Source organism: Ruditapes philippinarum, unplaced genomic scaffold (assembly GCF_026571515.1).
Source record: "Ruditapes philippinarum isolate M1 unplaced genomic scaffold, ASM2657151v2 ctg1028_1_1_1_1, whole genome shotgun sequence".
Classification (NCBI taxonomy): Eukaryota; Metazoa; Mollusca; class Bivalvia; order Venerida; family Veneridae; genus Ruditapes; species Ruditapes philippinarum.
Genome location: NW_026864813.1, coordinates 174,300 through 180,988, shown reverse-complemented (window position 1 = coordinate 180,988; position 6,689 = coordinate 174,300).

The window sequence follows — 6,689 nt, the reverse complement described above, 5'->3', positions numbered from 1 at the left end:
AATATTCAATTCAATTCAATATTTTATTTGGCATTAAACTACATATAGCATATAGCCATTATTACATAATATAGGTAAAGTGTAAGACATTTTACAATAAATTGTTCATAAAACAGTACAAAATGTTTTCAGAGAAGTTATTAACAATATACCTTCATGAGATTTAGCAATTAACAATATGAGATATATACTTAACATTGAAATAAATTGTTATTGTTATCTATATGTATATATATGTATACAAATACAGTCATACAATATGTTTTCAGATATGTTATTTACGGTATGTCTTTATTTAGATCTAACAATATACAAGTTAATCAGAATTTCTTACTTTAAGTGAAAAATATAAATATCTTGACAAATTATTAAGTTCTTTTTCATTTTTAGATGACATTAAAGTTTCCATTTTTTGAAGTGTAGGCCAACGGCAAAAATATGGTTTTAAAAATTTCTTACGAAGGTTATAATATTTTGGACAAACGAGTAAAAAATGGAATTCGTTTTCAATGACATGCATATTGCACTGTTGACATAGTCTATTTTCTCTCGGAACTCCGTTGTGCCTACCAATTTCAATTTCTATATTATGTGATGATAGCCGAAATTGCGTCAGTTGTACTCTGTATTTATTTATATTTACACAATTTAAGTATTTTTCAAATTCGAGGTCGTACTTATACATACTGTATGATTGTAATTTACTTGAATTATTTATTTCTGAATACCAAGTTTGTTTATATATATCTAATATTCTATTCTTTATTATTTGAAATGATATATTAATTTCGTTTTGCTGTCGCCATAGAAAAGAAAAACCTATTTCGTCAAGTATTTTTTTTTATTTGATATGCCCAATTATTTCCGTTATATGATATGTTATTATTGACATCTTCTTTCATGACATTATACATTTTTCTTATTAATGAATTATTTTCTGAGCTCAAAATTTTTAACCAATATTTAATCATAATAATTTTGCGGTGCATTCTCATCGGATACCGTCCCAGTTCTCCGTAAAGACCAGCTAGATTCGTTGATTTTTTAACGCTAAGTGTCTTTCGTAAAAATTTACAATGTATACGCTCAATATCTTTACCCTCGTAATTGCCTATTATTTCAGCGCCATAATTTAGGATTGATCCCACCAAAGAATCAAATAGTTTACATTTTTCTTGTGTAGATAGGTCTATTTGATTAAAAACAATAAATAAATTATGTAAAGCAAATAACGAATGTTGAGCAAGCTTCTTTTGTGTACGATGCATGTGACCGTTTTTGAATAAAGTAATTCCTAGATATTTGAATGATGTCACTACTTCGAGTGGGATATTATTAAAAAGAAAAGTGTATGCAGTATGACGACCTTGTTCGAAAATCATGATTTTTGTTTTGTTAGTGTTAACCTTTAAATTCCAACTATTGCAATAATTTTGAAGATCATTAAGTAATGACTGTAGCGCTTCCGGCGAATGTGCAAAAAGTACGGCATCATCGGCAAAAAGAAGTATGAACAGCTTTAATTCATCGAGAGTAAAAATGTCGCCAATATTATCGTCGAAACTGTTTAATATATCATTTACAAAGAATAAAAATAATAGACTGGAGCTGGGATCTCCCTGTTTTGCGCCGATGTTTGATTCAAAAAAGGGTGAAACGCATTTATTATATCTTACAGCTGCTTTAACAGTACTATACATACATTGGATAGCTTTAATGAATTTAGAACCTGCCCTTTCGTTAACAAGTTTTTGAAATATAAATGACCTTTCTAATTTGTCAAAGCATTTTTCAAAATCTATGAATGCACAGTATAGCTTTTTACGAGAACATAATGTTTTATTAATAATAGCTTGTAGAAGAAAAATACAGTCGACTGTTGATTTTCCCTTCTGGAATCCATATTGATTATCGATGATTTTGTTATATTTGGTAGACCATTTTGTAAGACGATTTAGTAAGACTTGAGAATATATTTTTGCAATGATATTTATAAGTGTTATCCCTCTGTAATTTTTTGCTTCATTAATGTCCCCTCCCTTAAAAATTGGTACTATGATTCCTGACCCCCAGGATGTTGGGTATTCTCCAGATTCAAAAATTCTGTTAAATAATTCTAGTATTATCTGTGAAATAAATGGAAATGAGTGTTTGTATATTTCCGCGATTAGTGTATCAGGACCACTACTTTTATTATCATTTTGTGAATAGATCGCTTCTTTTATTTCTGACATAGTTATTTTACAATCAAGGTCTTCATCATAATTACCACTGAGTTCCTCATCTATCAAATGTGTATTATCTGAACAATATAAACTTTTGAAAAAATTATACAACTCGTCAATATCAAGATTTTCTGCTGTTGGCTGAGATTTAGAGTATTGTTCTTTAATTTTTTTCCAAAATTGACGAGGCTGAGATTTGCTTAAAATATTAAGATTGTTTTTTTCTTTTAAATTATACTTATACTTTTGTATACGTTTGATCTTGTTATAATTGTTTTTTGCATTCACAAACTCTTGTCTATAGTTTATATTAGATTTGTTTTTAACAAAAACATTCCTTGCTTTTTTAAATTCTTTTCTTGCGGTGAAACAGTCCGAGTTGAACCATGGTTTTTTATTATAATTGTTTGTTTTAGTTTTATATGTACTTCCAAAAACTTTGTGAGAACAGTCATTCAATACCTGAGTGAAAGAATTTACAAGTGAATTAATATCATCGGAATTACATCTATTTAAAATATCATGAAAATCGCATTGCTTTGTGTTAAGAATTGAGTGAAATTCGTTTATTTTGGTTGCATCCCATCGGATAAATGTGTGATTATCTGACAAATCATTTTGACTTTCTCTATTTTGCGTTTTCTGTAAAATATTTATTGATAAACCTGAGTGATCCGAAAATTCATTAGGCTGAAGTATACAAAAATCAGATATTACACAAAAATCTTCAATATTCAGTAATATTCAGAATATGGTGGTGTCAATGCCTTGTATATTACAAAGGTTTGGTCACCATATCTCAAAATATGTAAAACGTGCTAGTTATAAAAGAAAGCGTTCGTAGGTTTGAGAGAAAAGTCGTGCGATTTGCCGACGTGCGTTGCACGCAGACGAGACCCTTTTATTACTTTTGAAAGAAGTTGCGTTATTTGTTGACCAAGATATCAAATCATATTCATATTAGTGATTAATTTTCGTTTCACGTGCATCAATCTAATTTGTTAAGTCAATGGATCATTGAGGTACTAGTAATCTGTAATTTATTGATCCGCTATAAGCGTTTTCATCTAATGGGGGAGTAATAGAACGGAGACTGTGTAATATCTTAATACAATAGAATTTAACTACTCACCATTTGTGTTTTATCATAAAAGTAATAATTCTTTTCAGGGTTTTAACGATTAACGGGAATGCATTGCATTTAAACCTTTAATCGGTGTACATGCACTGGCTTTCCATTAAATCCGTTTGAAACGGTGAACATTTACAGGGTTCATAAAATCAGTAAACGTGCACTGACTTTATATTTAACCGGTTTATATGCACTGGTTTTCAATTAAATCGGTGAACATGCACTGGCTTTCCATTAAATCGGTGTACGTGCAATGGCTTTCTATTAAATCGGTGTACGTGCACTGGCTTTCCATTGAATCGGTGAACATGCACTGGCTATTGATTTGATCGGTGTACATGCAATCGCTTTTAATTAAAGATGATGTCATTGTGCTGGCTTTAGGGCGTTTACCTACTTCATAAGCTTGTTTGTTCCTTTTTTATTATTATTTTCGAAATCGCAGGATCCTTTTCAAGAATATAAACTGTAATGAGTTGCATATATATGTATCGTAATCCTATTAAATATATTTTAAAAAGATATGTACTTTTTAGCGCTTCATTAGCGTCAACTGATAAAGAGCATATTGATGTCATTAACTTAGATATAACTAGGTTAAGAAGTTTTAACACCCACCATAGGCGGAGATAATTCTAAACCACTTATTTGACATATCTGATAAAATCCATAAGTTTTACGTACATCTGACAAATTATCATCTGTTCTCTCAATTTAAGCCAACATTTGTAAATATATTTTAACAAATTATGTAAGTTTCGGAGCAAAATTACAAGAGAATTAACAAAAATAAAGTTCAGTCCTAGGTAGTTATATTAGTTCGATAATTATTTAATTGAGAGGTAAAAGATGTTTCATTACCTCTGAATTATTAGTATTATCTCAGTGTTGATAAAGACAGTGCTTCTATATATAAATAGGCGATTGCATTCTATAAATGTAAGAAATTGGATATGATGGCATTAAAGAATGTACGAGTCTCTGAAGAGTTCGTTAAATAAACGTTCAGTGCGTTTTAAAGTGGATTGGTCTACAATGAGCACATTTCAATAAGTATCTCAAATATTGATAAAAAAACAAGAAAATATATTCCTGTAAAATATTGCTTGAAAAAAAATGTTGATAAAGTTCTAAGTGATTTACTATGGATATATTGTATGAATAATGATATTTTGTTCTAGAACATTTTATTATCTGCTTTATAGCATGTATCCCATGCTTGACTACATCATCAATACGAGATTATAATAATTAAGGAGTTTTTGTCCGGTAATGAATACAAACGTAATTGTTTCTAATATTACAATACCTTCCATTATATTCTTATTATCTCTAAGTTAAACAGATAATAGTGACAGAAGATAATGTATGGAACACATTCTTATTTAAAATATTTTTGGGAAAACACACACACACACAGGTGGCGCGATAGCTCAGTTGGTTAGACCACTGACTGTCATTCCTGAGGTTCCGGGTCGATCCTTGATAACACCCTTGGGATTTTTCAGAAACACTTTCAGTGTTTCCCACCTTACTACATGAACTAGAGGTTATGGTACGAAACCCAGGTAATCCTCGCATGTATCAGTGCTATACACTGGGTATGTAAAAGAACCAAGGAATCTATTCGGACTTGTTTCCGGATTCCCTTGTATCTCATAGCTGTCTCTTGAGTCTGCTGAGGTAAGGACCCTACTGGAAATAAGTGCTTGCAGTTTCGTAGGTTATCCTTGACCGCCAAGTCTAAAGAAAATCAATCAATCAACGTGTGTGCACACGCACACAATGCAATGAGGCATGCGTCAGTTGCCTTGAAAGTCTTGACATTTTTAGAAAGTGACGAGATACTTCATTATACTGTGACACTTTGGAATTCTACATACAAAATAATAGTGTTAATTAAATCTTGGTATTCCTAATCAATTCTTTATTGTTATTGATTCTTATAAGTTAACTTTATATTCAGTGCTTGAAATTATGCAAATTTAATAAGTTTAATCAGTTCTTGTATGTAAAATGATCCATTTGTTTGTGCATTCAGCTCTCGCATTTTATGTTATTTGTTTAAATGATATTGTCAATATTGGATTAATTGGTTCATATATTCTAGAAGCAGTTTATAAATATATATTTTCCTTTGTAGTCACGTTGTAATTAAGTGCTGTTCGATTTTAACTATTGATTCATTGAACTTAAAGAATTCTTTTAGCTTTGTTAATTCAAAATGATATGCAAGATAAGGTTTTTTTAAGTATTTGTATCTGAATGGTAAAATGTCATTCCTTGCAGTGGATGTAACAAGAGTCAAGAGAATGACAAAAAGCCTTACATCATGTTAAGGACGAAAGTTCTTTTACTTTTTAATGAACTGTTTTCTTACTAAATCTTTACATTCTCTTTTCTTTTCTGTCGGTTTTCAAATCATCATAATAAAATTATAATTTGCAATAAAACAGCTTCATTTCATTCTAAATATGCAATGTATCTAAAACAGATGTTTTACTATCAGTCAATAAGAATACACTATTCTAAAAAGCATATTTACCAATTATATTTCCCTCAGAGAAAAAATAAGAAAGAAAGAAGAAAGAAAGAAATAAAGAAAGAAAGAAAGAGACAAACAAACAAAAACGATAGGTAAATATATGATCATACCATACTCAAGAAATTCGAAAAATATAGTTGACTTATTAAGGAATGTTAACGGGTTTTCATGTTATTTGTAATTCCGAGGGGTGTTCAAATATGAATGCAACTGGGTCAATTTTCAAAAGTGCTTAAATAATTATCTCAATCCTTCAAAATACTCACCATCATGTGGTGTACAAAGTTTGAGTCTTTTAATCCAATTTTTAAATGCGTTTTCATAATCTGTCTGGAGAGTAGCCAAACCGAGATTTTTTTGCGTTTGATATTTTCTTCCAGCATGGAGTTTTTTGAGCCTCGAAAATAGAAAAAAGTTACAAGGGGGGGGGTGATTTGACGAATAAGGAGCGTGAGGAAGCTTGACAACTTTTTTCTGTTTCAGATACTCTCATACAATGACCGCTTTGTGTGACGAGGCATAAATACAACATGTATAATAGCCTGACACCACGGAGACCAGTTGCAAGTCGACTGTTTTTTTAATATTTCTTTAATTTATGAAGGACATTGCCTTTGTAAAAATTGGCATTTATATATTTACCATATGGTACGGCAATTTGAACAGCAGGATCTTGATTGGTAAAGCAAATTACATACATGACCTTTTTGACGCTCATGGCGCGTTTTGCTATGCAAGGTCTTTGAATTCATTTGGTTGACAATATTTTGTTATATGTCTTTCGCTT